The sequence below is a fragment of the Ochlerotatus camptorhynchus genome, unplaced genomic scaffold, assembly GCF_037179485.1.
Source record: "Ochlerotatus camptorhynchus isolate MF236.1 unplaced genomic scaffold, CSIRO-AGI_Acam_v1.1 ptg000367l, whole genome shotgun sequence".
Classification (NCBI taxonomy): domain Eukaryota; kingdom Metazoa; phylum Arthropoda; class Insecta; order Diptera; family Culicidae; genus Ochlerotatus; species Ochlerotatus camptorhynchus.
Window position 1 is genome coordinate 1,810,261 of NW_027040855.1, and position 12,989 is coordinate 1,823,249.

At 40.4% G+C, this 12,989-nt stretch overlaps 1 protein-coding gene across 1 annotated transcript in view; it reads right to left on the reverse strand.

Annotated features, from left to right (window-relative positions):
• Window positions 1-12,989, reverse strand: part of atos (atossa) — a 109,113-nt gene that overhangs the window by 51,417 nt on the left and 44,707 nt on the right. The window lies entirely within an intron of this gene.

Below are 12,989 nucleotides of genomic sequence, written 5' to 3' on the forward strand. Positions count from 1 at the left end.
ACCCTACCTATCGACTCATCAACTAATGAACCGGGGACCAACGGCTTTACTTCCCTTCCGAAGGAAGGCGTGATCAGAGATGTTATGCCTCAGAACATCCCGGCGGCGCCGACTGGGATTGAACCCAGGCTTGCTGGGGTGAGAGGTAATCACGCTTACCACTACACCACCGGCGCCGCTATAGATTCGGTAATGTAGTCGTCATTAGACTTATCAATGAATGAATCATATAAACCAGCGGTTCTCAAACATTCGATGATTGCGACCAAGTGAAAAGTTTAATACACTCGTGACCCACCATACATATATAAATATTTTTTTTATTGGGTATCAAGCTGGAGCTGCGTGACAGCTTAGTTTTCAAGACTTGACCCATTCGAAAAAAAAAATTACTTCTATCTTTGACAATACAGCAGAAGCCTATGTTGGCAAGTTGATTAATTTTGGTTTCCTCCCTAGATATTCTACTTATTTACTACTGAGCTTTGTATCAAATTAGTTGATTTAAAGAACGTATCAATCATTTCAAGATTTCGCGACCGCACCGAACAAATTCTATACTACATAAGCTCAAAAGCGTTTGACAAGCTCTACCGAATTGCGAATCACTTCTGTGTAAGCTCCGTAGACGTAGGCGCGTTAATTCCGACAACCGCGAAAAGTTAAACATGCATCAATACCACATAAGGAAGGATCGATTTTACGTAGGGTTTAGTTCATAGATAAACATTGACTGCTGTTTACAAATGTAAGTACTTGAACACTAAGAAATAAGTTAACTCAAATGCTTTAACCGCATATATAAGAGATTTCGCGTATTGAGAGAATAATATAGCAATCGAGTACAACAAACTCAGGGGAATACAATACCCCCAAAAGTTTAAAAGTTATTAATTGTCACATACCTCTACTTTTACTTATTTCCTAAACTATTTCTCTCCTTTTTAATCTGCTTAATGATATTGGTCTGCTTGCGTTTTCTTATTAAAGTTCAAGACTAAATAAGAAGATTTATTCCACAACTTTAAAGGTTAGTTGCCTCCCTAAGCGGACCCCCGTATCCTAATTCTTTTGTTAATCTACTTAATGTCATTAGACTTTCTGAAGTTTCTTATTTAAGTTCACTTGATGATTATGATATCTTATTAGTCTAATTTAATAAATTATTAAAAGCTTTAATCCACCTAATCAATCATAACCGATGCTTTATTAAGTACCTGCAATTGTGCTTGTAATCTAAAATTAAACGTGTTTCGAGTACTTTTGATTTTAACCTATACCTATTTATTATATCTTAGTTCGACCCAGGTAACACCTTCATGTGACTAAAATGCTTCATTTTGAAGTTAGTTTCCTAGCTGATTTTGCAATTATATAGGGTAAATGATCCAACTACACTCACACGTTTCCGCTATGTCGTCCCACAAAATTACGTATGGATATGTCACAATAGAAGCACGTCACAGTGGAAATCCCGAGCCACACACAAACATTTATCCTAAATCAAAATTGAGCAGCACATATAAGATTAGTTACAATACCATGTACAAAAATGATGTTTAACATAGTTTCCTGAGTAATACTTCAATGAAAACAACAATGAAAGCTTGTCACGCAAATAGAAGGAGCACCGTTGGGCACTTTCTGAAATATTTCAAAAGTATAATCCCTCGCAAACCAAAGTAATTTTATCTGCGTAAAAATAAAGGGTGTCCACGATGAAATTGCCACACTATGAAATTGCTCTAACTTTTTAACCGTTGGGTAGAATTTAATGAAAATTTGGGTGGATTTAGTTCATAGTGCATTATTTACATCCTGCAAGTTTTAAAGTCCTGTGATCAAAACTCGCGGAAATGGAGTTGAAAGAACAGCTCGTGCGTGATAAAATCTTGCGCATTCATCACGAGAACAAGGATCTCTCGCATCGTTCCATCGCTAAAACGTTGGATATCGTGAATTCCACGGTGTCGCGAGTGATTAAGCGGTTCGAGGAACGGTTGACCACCGATCGGAAGCCCAGAAGTGAAGGAAAAAGTATTCCGTACAACACCAAAAATCACAACCGCGTAGTTGGGGCCTTCAACCGAAATCCGAACGCCTCCGTTAGGGATGTGGCTAAGAAGCTGCACCTAAGCCGAAGTTTTGTCCAGAAGGCCAAAACTAAGGCTGGGCTTCGAACGTTCAAGGTACAAAAGGCCCCTAATCGCGACAAGAAGCAGAACAAGTCCGCCAAAACCCGTGCCAGGAAGTTGTACCTCAACATGCTGACGAAAGTTGAATGCTGCATCATGGACGACGAAACATATGTGAAGGCCGACTTCAAACAGATCCCCGGCAACCTGTTTTTCACGGCCAAGGATAAGTTCAGCGTTCCGGAGCATGCCCGCACTCAGAAGATGTCCAAATTTGCGAAGAAATTCCTGGTTTGGCAAGCCATCTGCACGTGCGGGAAGCGGAGTGCACCTTTCGTGACCCAGGACACGATGAACGGACAGGTGTACATAAAAGAGTGCCTCCAGAAGCGGCTGCTTCCTCTCCTGAAGGCCCACAACGTCCCTACAAACTTCTGGCCGGATTTGGCCTCATGCCACTACTCCAAGGACGTGCTGAAGTGGTATGCGGACAATAAGGTCAATTTTGTGCCGAAAATGTTCAACCCTCCCAACACTCCGGAGCTCCGCCCCATCGAGAAGTACTGGGCGATTATGAAGCAGCACCTTTTTAAACGACCTAAGGTAGTGAAGACAGTCGAGGGACTGAAGAAAGTATGGGTTTACATGCAAAAAACGGTTGATTCACAGGTTGTGCAGAATCTTATGGCCGGGGTTAAGACCAAGGTGCGGGCATTTGCGTATGGACTGTAAATAAAATACGAGTAAAATGGTAAAATGAAGTTTAATAGTTATTTCTCAATCCCTGAAAATTTGATGGCAATCGGATGAAAACTCGAATTTTGCGAATCAATTTTGTGTGTGGCAATTTCATCGTGGACACCCTTTAAATAAACGTCAGTGCCTATACGTAAGCGTACTACGACGCGGCTCTCAATCAAAGGAGTAACAAGTGTGATACTATCACTGCTAGACTAGATCTTTGGTTTTCTCATGCAGTGGTTTATCAGAGAGGGGAAGCATAGTAATCCCCATTGCCTGCCCATGACGCCATTCTATCGCGGCATGAGCCAGCAACGCCGGCCATAAACCTACCGTCTCCAACACTCCACTATAAAGCATGAAATTAAGCCCGCCCATCAACAGCAAGGTGCAAAAACTAGCCAAGGGGAGGGAATTGAAAGGACTTACCTTTTTGCTAGCTCAATACATCAATATCACACTTTTCACTCTTACTGAAAATTCAAAAGATTTAACGCTTTTAGCGCTTTATAACTGTGGACCGAACATTAGGGACGTAATTTTGATGTTCCTAATTATGGCCTACGAACTTTATTTGATAACTTTGTTTCGGTATTGGTGAAACCATTCACGTTGACGATGGGCTCTGCAACTGTTCACTCCTATAAGAAAACCCCATAAGCAAATGTTCAGTTTCGTGAAACATAGCGGATTGTTTCTTAAAATGTTGATCTTTGCGTGAAAGGAGGGGCCGACACGGTACACACGCTATTTCTAAACATCCAAAATTTGAGAAGGATCTACTCATATTCGTCAACAGTAGGGTACACCAAATTGAGTAAACAAAGTTTTGACTAACAAGATGACGAATGGAAAACATCAACCTGAATCCGAACGATGTTGTGCATTTGTCATCTTGTCAGTTCGAACCTCGTTTGCTCAATTTAGGGTAGCCCTACTTTTGACTGATATGAGTAGATCCTACTCAAATTTGAGTTGCTTAGAAATAACGTGCAGTCAACCCTTCCATCAAAACAAACTTCACGGCAAACGAGACTCACTCATATTTGAGTACCGTTCACTCTAATTTGCAAAAGCGTAGATCACTCGTAGTATAAGAATTTTTTTTATAAAATATGGTTAAATCTCACTCATATTTGAGTGACATTTACTCATATATTAGTGACATTTAATCATATTTGAGTAAACCTTTATTCATTCTATGAGTGGCTTACGATTTGGCGAATTTGAGTGATCGGGATTCAAATTTGAGTCATATTCATTTACCGTGTAGGCCCTTCGAAAAACTATCAAGCCAAACAATGAATTAGGTCCTAAGTAACATTGATCGATTCTCCTGTTTCGCTAATAACTTGGTTACAAATCCGTTTCTTGCCGTGTTTGCCGTATTAGATGCTAGATTTATCGAACTAGGGGAAATGGATGTAATGTCGGCCAAAATGTCTCTAATTTGGGCCAAAGCAAAGCAAAGAGGGGCAAACGCAAAGAGAAAATCTACTAAGATAATTTGTCAATGTTACTATGAAGTTAATACATTCTTCGGTTTGCTATTACACTGGAGTCGCTTTTTACGCGGTTTTTTTTACACGGTTTTTTTTTACGCGGTTTTTTTTTACGCGGATTTCGGAATTTACGCGGTTTTTTTTTTATGCGGATTTTGGTTTTTTTTTTACGCGGATTTCAGAATTGACGCGGTATATCGCTTTTTACGCGGTTTTTTTTCTTACACGGTCTTTTTTTACGCGGTTTTTTTTTACGCGGATTTCGGAATTTACGCGGTTTTTTTTACGCGGATTCCGAAATTTACGCGGTTTTTTTACGCGGTTTTTTTTTTTACGCGGGACGTATCACCCGCGTAAAAAGCGACTCCAGTGTACTTGACTTAAAAGTTCGTTATAACGGGTGTTCACTAAAAAATGAGAATGATTTCAATACCTTTCTGTATTGAAGTAATGAAATTGGGTTGTTAGCGGAATGCTTTAATAAAACAGCAAAAAAAGGTTATCTTCCATTTAATTCCACTTAATTAATTTTGGTATCCATGACAGATACGTATTTCGACTACAATGTGCAGTCTTCATCAGTGTCATTCCCACTAAAGAACTTATCAAAATCTAACCCCTTTAAGTACTGTCATGGATACCAAAATTAATTAAGTGGAATTAAATGGAAGATAACCTTTTTTTGCTGTTTTATTAAAGCATTCCGCTAACAACCCAATTTCATTACTTCATTATGATGGCTACCAAGCCTTTGGGATTTTCCTTATTAGAGAGTTGAATAGATTTTTCTCCTTTAGCTTACTTAAATCTTTGGTTTTAATTAGTTAGGTAGGTTCCGATTCAACACATTGTAGTTTCATTTATATACCTGTGATCTTGACTTTTATACCTAGGGGATAAGTACTTAAAGGGGTTAGATTTTGATAAGTTCTTTAGTGGGAATGACACTGATGAAGACTGCACATTGTAGTCGAAATACGTATCTGTCATGGATACCAAAATTAATTAAGTGGAATTAAATGGAAGATAACCTTTCTGTAATTAAAGTAAAGAGCTTAATTTTTTTCTCTCCAATAGAATTGCTCTCTGGACTCCCTAAAAATGGGTGGCATGTTTCTTCTCGCTTGAGTGCTGTCAGTTCAATCGAAGATGGCGTAGAAACAGCAAGCATTCCGCGAGCGTGTTGTACGGTTTTACGAAACGCATGGTCATCGTGGAAAAAAGTTTACGGTAGACCACTTTCGAGACGAAAACGTGCCCGTGAGTACAGTTTACCGGATCCTGACATCCCTGAGCGTGGAGCGGAAGGCCGATAGCGGCCGTCCGGCGAAGATAATGACGAAGAAGAAGAAGGAAGCGTTGAAAAAGCTGTTCAACAAGGACGGAACGATTTTGCGTGACGCCGGCCGAAAATATCACTGCTTCCATACCTTGATTCACCGAACCCTCAAGAAGACTCGGTACCCCGAGTACACGGACGAGGCGATAGCGACCGTGAAATCGCAGTGCCTGTGGATGACGAAGAACTACCGCGGGACGTCGTTCGTGCTGGACGACGAAAGGTACTTTCCGCTCTCGAATACCCACATTCCAGGAAATGACAGCTACTATTCCAGCGACAAGTCGGCCACACCCCCGAAGTAAAATATAAGTTTAGGCATAAATTTGAAAAAAAGTTATGCTGTACATCGCCATATCGGACAGAGGGATTTCAAAGCTGTGGTTCAAGCCGAGCGGTCTGGCCATCAATCAACCATCAATCAACAAGGAGTGTCTTGAGAAAATTCTTTTGCCGTTCTTAAAGGAGCATCATGCGGATGGGAAGTACGTCTTCTGGCCGGACAAGGCGTATTCCCATTACGCCAAGAAGACGCTGGAGTATCTTGAGCAGAAAAAGATACCGTCCCATTGAGGATTTTTTCGGCTCCCTCAGTGCCCTAGTGTACAAAAATAATTGGCGGGCCAAGGATACGAACCATTTTTTTTTTAAATTCTTTATTTAAGAGATTTTTAGCCGAAGGCTAGTTCATCTCTAGGATACGAAGCAGTTGACCATCGCGACTAAGTTGCAGAGAACATCGCGACTAAGTTGCGTCGTACGGCTGACCAGGGCCCCTTCTCCAATGTTCACTGACGTTTTTTTGAAGAATAAACATTATGTTTTTAATAAAAAATACTGAATTCGTTGAAAATATTATTTATACCTGCTAAGGTATATGACTGAAAAAATTCTCATTTTTTATTGAACACCCGTTAGGTCGTCAGATTATCTATTTGGCTTTTATTTTTATTGGAAAAGCATCGTGATTTAGCATCAACCAGAACGAAAACTCTGTCTCTTTCATCCTCATCGGTTCTTACTCGAGAAGGGAAAGTGACATCAACAATGTGGTTACGTATGAATGATAAGGAGTGAAAAAGAAGCGCAATTTCACATGCCGAATTTTTGTAGATCGAGGTTCATCTTCGATAGGACGAAGTTGCATTCATTTATAGACCCAATTTGAGTACAGTAGACCGACATTACATCCACGTACCTATGTTCATGTAAAAATGGTGAGATTAAACAATTTTCAGTCGGTCCTAATCAATATCCAAATAAGGGACTGCATAAACTTCGTAGACAGCCCCCCTCCCTCCGTACATTTTTTTTAACTTGAACTATGAACTTTTGAACTTGTTGGTTCATTCACGAAGGCGAACACGCTGTATCTTTCACAAAATGTAACGATTTAGTTAAACAATAAAAAATGTACATAGGGGAAATGGCTCTAATGTTGGCATATGGATCTAAGATTTGGCCCATCGCTAAAAACATGCTATTTATCAATTTTATCTAAATGAACGCGTCATTGGGACGGTACTAATGGATATTTTTAGTCGCTATTGAAAATTTAGTCGATTGCTAAATTTATGTATGGGCCCAAATTAGGGGCAGTTAGGCCGACATTACATCCATTTCCTCAACATACAATTAGATAAAATTGGTTTGTATGGACCGTTGATATTCACCAACTACAAACCCCTTTTAACAGACAAACAGGCATAACAAATTGAATATTTTTCACTATAGAACATCGTCGCTAAAACGCTACCGGCATCTGGTGAGTATACACTGGAGTCGCTTTTTACGTGGTTTTTTTACACGGTTTTTTTTACGCGGTTAGTGCCGCTGAGTCGCAATTTACGCGGTACGTTTTTAACGATTTCTCGACAACGATACGACCTATCGAGTTGATTCCAATCACATTATCCGTTTCAAACTATGGGTAATCGAATGGCATACTTTTAAAACAAAATCACAATTTTTGACACAGAATACAGAATATTTTTACATCGAGTTGATTCCAATCACATTATCCGTTTCAAACTATGGGTAATCGGATGGCATACTTTTAAAAAAATCACAATTTTTGATACAGAATACAGAAATTTTTAAAATATGTCTATATGGACCATAGCATGCTATAATAACGAATGGCATCAAAATCCGATTTATAAAAAATATTTAAGCATGTGAAAAATCAAAATCTCGGAAGTTTTTTTTTACGTGGCACGTATCCCCCGCGTAAAAAGCGACTCCAGTGTACTATGATGGGCAGTACGCTGAACAGATTGCGGTAATGTGTAAACGTCAAATGCAAGGGAATTGACTTTGAGCGCCACAAGTGGCGGTACTACCACCTAAAAAACATTTAAATTTACCGTTAAATGCGTGTTCGATGAACAACTTGCGAGCTTTATGTCTGTTTGTCTGTGGCCCTATGATTTTTCATATCCAAAATTGATACCCCTATGAAACTTTTTAGAAAACTGCTTTAAGGTTTGAAGAATACAAAAATATAGCAGTAAGGCTACGCTACGCTACGTATTCAGATTTTGTCATTTGTTTGTAATTTAATATTAACAATAGACAATAGCCACTCGCTCCCTAAAATATCTACGTGTTATATCGACAGCTCTTAAGTGAGAATACGAGGGGCCTCATAGCCTAGTCAGTAAAGGCACGATATTACCAAGCCGGAGGCGGCGGGTTCGATTCCCAGTCCGGTCGAGGGAATCTTTCGGGATGGAAATTTTCTCAACTTCCCTGGGCATAAAGTATCATTGTGCTTGCCACACAATATACAAATTCATGCATTGGTATTGGCATCGAAAGCTCTCAATTAATAACTGTGGAAGTGCATTTAGAACACTAAGTTGAGAGCACGCAATAAGCTAATATGCGCTAAGCAATAAGCTTGAAATGCGAACAAGAAGAAGAAGAAGTGAGAATAAGAAGTGATTGTTCATGTTATTAAATATTTGAAAAGTATTAAACAATTTAATTAACACAACTACACGTAAGTAACTGTAGCTTAGAGAACGAAAGGGCCACTCCGTCACACTATAATACATCTATCTAGAGAACTAGCAGTACGGGAACAGCAATAACATCAAAAACTTGCCTCGTGCTGCTCACTTGCCTATGGCTATGTGGTAATCTTTAGAGCAATGCGAAACATCGCCCGTCATCGTATCGTACATACATACGAAATACGGGGTTTGGTGAAAAAGACTATGCACAGCTGAGCGGCCTGCTGATCACTATGCCTCGCAGGTATTACCGCTTATACATATACAAACAGCCCCGATATAATTGTACCAGTTCAAGGATATCTACAATGAAAAATGATTTTCCATTCTCGGAATCGCCGGTTTTCCCCTTAGTACATAGGAAGTTGTTCAAAGCATATGGATTTTTTGACGTTCTTCTTTATGTTACCAGTTCCCGAATTCGGTCACTTAACTTTCATAAAGAACTATAGCTTTATGTCGGAAGCAGATGAAGCGGCTTGGTAAAATAGCAAGCAGACTAATAGAATTCGGCTCTCAGCTGTGTCTGCACTCTGCACTGTCTGAAGGTGAAACGAACGAACTTTTGATGTGCACTGGAGCTTTGACCAGACGGTGAATATTTTACTAGCCATACTTAGGCAGCTGCTGGCAATTGTGGTTGCTGACATTATGGAATTGAATAATTAAAATTTTCGAACGTTTCTCCATTCCCCGACTGCGCGAGATCGAATCAATTAGTACAGCGCGGCTCGGTAGTTGGCATGGAGTTGCTATGAGGACGATTTCACGAAAATTGTTGGCCTTCAGAGGAGGTTTGCTACGCAAAAAAAAAACTACTTTACGCCGGCCGAAAACCAATTTGCAATCCCAGCAGAGAAGAATAGGTGGTAAATATCCAGTAGAAGTGATTGCCATTGTCGGCTATTAGCGAACCTCCAGTCGCTGTCTAACCAACTGTAAATGAAGCCTATGCACAAGAAGAAAAAAAAAAGTATGAAAAAGCAAAAGTAAGCGAAAGGAAGGTGGAAAAACTAAGCCGACAACAATTATGAAGCTGCAGGGGTATAGACGTACGCGGAGTGTTGAGCAAAGGAGGTCCCATTATTAACTATTAAATAGATGAATGCATGTTTTCATGGGAGTGATCAACTTGAATTTAACGTGCAAATAAATTTCAGAAGTAAGTGTAAGGTATGTTAAAAGGATTAATTATTAAAATGCAATTTGCTCATTCACATGTGAGCCAGTAATAAACCCCCAGATAGGTCCGCCCTGCAGTTTTTCCTGCGAACGCTAGTGCTTGCGAACATTAAAAGAACAGTAAAGCTCGTTGAAACAAGAAATCACAGTCATTAAAAGTTTAGCGAGATGGAAATACGAAGCAACGAGCATGGTAGATAACTTTGAAAGACATAGTTTTTACTCTTCTTACAGAGAAGGGTATACATATCGCTTGATAACCCGATGTATGGAAACAAGGCCCGACTCAGCTCGACGAGATTGGAAAATGTCAGTATGTGTGGGTAACGAAATGAATACGCTCATGTTTCTCAGAAACCACTGCACCTTATTGGGCACAACAATCGCCAAATTAAATTGAATTTTTTTGGAATCAGTAAACCGGTACCGCGGATATGGCTGGAACATGTTCCGGTGAGTAAGGGTCTTGAGACTAGAAGGGATCTGAATTGTGCCAAACCCATAAAATTACATCAGAATTCAAAAACATGATCAATGACAGCCCATAAGACCATGTTTTGGGTACTCCGAGGAAATGGCTAGTTTCTCACTAACAAAACCCATTATTAGACACATCAAATTGCATCATAATAATAAAACAAAATCAAAGACACCCAAATCGAGTGCCCAGGATTGCATTGACCGCATCCAGGTACCCCCGAGAAGTGGGCAGTTTCTCGCTGGAACCAAAACCCAACATGCAACAATTCAAATTACATCAGAATTCTAAAACAAGATCCTGATCGAAATGGAACATAACAAGTTTCCAAGACCAGGAGGAGTGACCAGTTTCAAACTCTAAAACAAGCTCATTGCTGGTCACATTAACAACGCAGGATTACATTGGTCAACCTTTGAAAATGTTCCGGATACCACCCGGGAAGTTGCTCAAAATTTAGGAAGAAGGGTCAGATCTCTCCATAGGTGGATAAATTAAGGTTTGGATTTGTGGGAGAATGAAGGTTGCATGCTCTCTGGGTTGGAAGGTGATTTTGAACGATTTACTACTGTGGTGCGACACTCACGGGTATAATTTTCTATCATTTTAAAGCAATCAAGGGTTCGCCAGTCGGTCTCAGATAAAAACCATGTGTCAAAAAGCTGCAGAGACCCCAGCATCCCCTTAGAACGCTATCGCGTGGCATACGCACGAGACCTTTAAACTACTGAGCTTATATCACATTTTTCTCCTCGAGCAGCTAGGTATAGCGCTCTGAATGTATTGGCAACAGATCTATGTGATGCAAGGTTTCAGTTTCACGTGGCGCAGGGCGAATGCTTGCTCGAGCAGATATTTTACTTGCCCGGTGGCAATTAGTCGCTTAATTTGATCGCAAACCTTGAATCACGTGCCAATAATATGATTTTTTACCACATTCTAGCACCAACCACTTTTTAGTGTTACAAGAAACAGTAGTGAAGGCAGTATCCCAACGAGAGTTGCTAATAATGAATTTATTTTGCTTGATCCGAGAAAGCCCGGAGGCAGAGGGTGGCTGTCGCGTGTAGATTAACCTTGAAACAACATAAAAAGGTGATTGAAATGTCATTTCGGAAAGGTGTTGACGCTGTGAAGGAGCGAGAGAAGCTATTTCGGTTTTTCGGAGGAATTGGGGATGTCTGAAAAATTGCATTTGAGATATCTGAATAGATTTCTCAGGCTTAATTAAAAGTGTTGCATGACTTGCACAATTGATTCGTAGAATAAAATTCCAACTAGCGAAGATCCAACCCGCCGTCCCCAGCTCATATATTGCTATTTATTCTCGCAATCCCAGTAATATAGTAGCTCCAGCTGTCACAAAGAACACTCCCACTCACCCAGCAAGTAAGCTGAGTTAGTACGTTCCATGTGATTTGAGTACTGAACTGATCACGAATACATATTGCGCTACATTTACGACGAGTGGAAAAAATACATGTTCTCTATAACAGCGTCAAAAAGGCTAACCCGTCCGCCATATCTGAGCCATCGACAACGCGACGGTGTTATTATGACGAGACGGGCGATGGATTTTGTTCAGCTGTTGGCGCATGCTGAATGTCTCGAGCACATCTGCGCAATACCGATGAACACGCGGCGTTCAGAGCTAGGTTAGGTAGGTGGTTGTTGCGAATTGAAACGTTTTCTGAGTCGGTATTAATTTCTTAATTCATATGCATTTGACAGCAGTATGTAGTACTCAGGGTGCTTGGGGCGGTTGCATCTTCGGTTTGCGCGAATACACACAAAGCAAAGGGAAGTTGCATCTTGAGCTTACGTGCACAAACTGCGCACACAGCAGTGCATTTATAATTATAAACAATTCCTTAATAGGCGATGATTGGGCGGAGACGGCTGGTGGTGTGGTACAAAGTTGGAAATCGACGACAGAGGTGCGGTGTGGTGAAGCATGGAAGAGGTACGAGAGATCAAATCACAACGGGTGCTAATTTTCAAGTTCAACGAAGGACTTAATTTCTATGAGTAAGATGTTGGCATATGGTGAGTTGACGTAAACGTGCGGATTGGATATTGAATATTGTTCGTTCACAGCAGAGAACACACATTGGAAATTAAGCTGGAAGTATAGCGATGCATAGTGGTTGAAAATGTCATTTTCGTGCGCTAAATGGTTAGCGCCTTACTAAGACATTTTATAGGTATGATGCCTCCGGAGAAGTTTTTTGGCATGCTAATGCGTTTCTTTTATAGTGTTTATACCGATCATTAATTCTCGGGGGTACCCGCAACATAGCCGAATGCGGCAAATGTAGCCAAGTAACCAATAAGCCAAATAAGTGGCCCTTTCTGGTTTATACCGCCTCATCAAAACGTGCAAACACTGGTAAAGCCGTTGCTTAGCTGTGTATTGCCAAAAGGCGAAAAATAGTGCCAGTGTGTACTTGGGTAGTCCAATAGACTGATGCAAAATTTGACGTTTTCGCTCCACAGTGCTTAAATGGTTTCAAATCGGGTCCTGATTAGCCTCCCAAAGCTTCAACTCATTTGGTTAGAAACAGGCTTCGCACAAACCATTCGAAGTTTACATGT